Source organism: Ascaphus truei, chromosome 17 (genome assembly GCF_040206685.1).
Source record: "Ascaphus truei isolate aAscTru1 chromosome 17, aAscTru1.hap1, whole genome shotgun sequence".
In the NCBI taxonomy this organism is placed as follows: domain Eukaryota; kingdom Metazoa; phylum Chordata; class Amphibia; order Anura; family Ascaphidae; genus Ascaphus; species Ascaphus truei.
In genome coordinates this window covers 1,789,864-1,791,498 of record NC_134499.1, presented here as the reverse complement: position 1 = coordinate 1,791,498, position 1,635 = coordinate 1,789,864, and positions in this window count along the sequence as shown.

Sequence of the window (1,635 nt, the reverse complement as noted above, 5' to 3'; positions counted from 1 at the left end):
GGGGGTCTGGGGTAATGTATTATTGGGAGGAGGGGGGGGTCTGGGGTAATTATTATTGGGAGGAGGGGGGGGGGGTCTGGGGTAATGTATTATTGGAAGAAGGGGGGTGGGGTCTGGGGTAATGTGTTGTTGGGAGGAGGGGGGTCTGGGGTAATGTATTATTGGAGGAGGGGGGTCTGGGGTAATGTATTATTGGGAGGAGGGGGGGTCTGGGGTAATGTATTATTGGGAGGAGGAGGGGTCTGGGGTAATGTATTATTGGGAGGAGGGGGGGTCTGGGGTAATGTATTATTGGGAGGAGGGGGGGTCTGGGGTAATGTATTATTGGGAGGGGGGGGGTCTGGGGTAATGTATTATTGGGAGGGGGGGGGTCTGGGGTAATGTATTATTGGGAGGGAGGGGGTCTGGGGTAATGTATTATTGGGAGGAGGGGGGGTCTGGGGTAATGTGTTATTGGGAGGAGGGGGGCTGGGGTAATGTATTATTGGAGGGGGAGGAGGCCCGGGTTAATGTATTATTGGGGGGGGGGGCCCAGGTAATGTATTATGGGGGGGCGGGTAATAGGAGGCCCGGCTAATGTATTATTGGGGGGGGGGCCTGGGGTAATGTATTATTGGAGGGGGGTCTGGGGTAATGTATTATTGGGAGGATGGGGGGGGTCTGGGGTAATGTATTATTGGGAGGAGGGGGGGGGGTCTGGGGTAATGTATTATTGGGAGGAGGGGGGGGTCTGGGGTAATGTATTATTGGGAGGAGGGGGGGGGGTCTGGGGTAATGTATTAGTGGGAGGAGGGGGGGGTCTGGGGTAATGTATTATTGGGAGGAGGGGGGGTCTGGGGTAATGTATTATTGGGAGGAGGGGGGGGGGTCTGGGGTAATGTATTATTGGGAGGAGGGGGGCCTGGGGTAATGTATTATTGGGAGGAGGGGGGGGGGGCTGGGGTAATTATTATTGGGAGGAGGGGGGGGGTCTGGGGTAATGTATTATTGGAAGAAGGGGGGTGGGGTCTGGGGTAATGTATTATTGGAAGAAGGGGGTGGGTCTGGGGTAATGTATTGTTGGGAGAAGGGGGGGGGGTCTGGGTAATGTATTATTGGGAGGGGGGGGTCTGGAGTAATGTATTATTGGGAGGAGGGGGGGGGTCTGGGTTAATGTATTATTGGGAGGAGGGGGGGTCTGGGGTAATGTATTATTGGGAGATGGGGGGGGTCTGGGGTAATGTATTATTGGGAGGAGGGGGGGGTCTGGGTAATGTATTATTGGGAGGAGGGGGGGGTCTGGGGTAATGTATTATTAGGAGGAGGGGGGGGGGTCTGGGGTAATGTATTATTGGGAGGAGGGGGTGGGGGGTCTGGGGTAATGTATTATTAGGAGGAGGGGGGGGGTCTGGGGTAATGTATTATTGGAGGAGGGGGGGGTTTGGGGTAATGTATTATTGGGAGGGGGGAGGAGGCCCGGGTAATGTGTTATTGGGGGGGGGGCCCGGCTAATGTATTATTGGGGGGGGGCGGGGTAATGTATTATTGATGGGGTCCGGGCAGAGGTTTATGATAGACTGAGACCTTCCAAGTCGTCGGGACAGTTGGCGAGCTCATGTTCAGGGGAGTACTCAATGTAGATGAAAAACTTGAGAC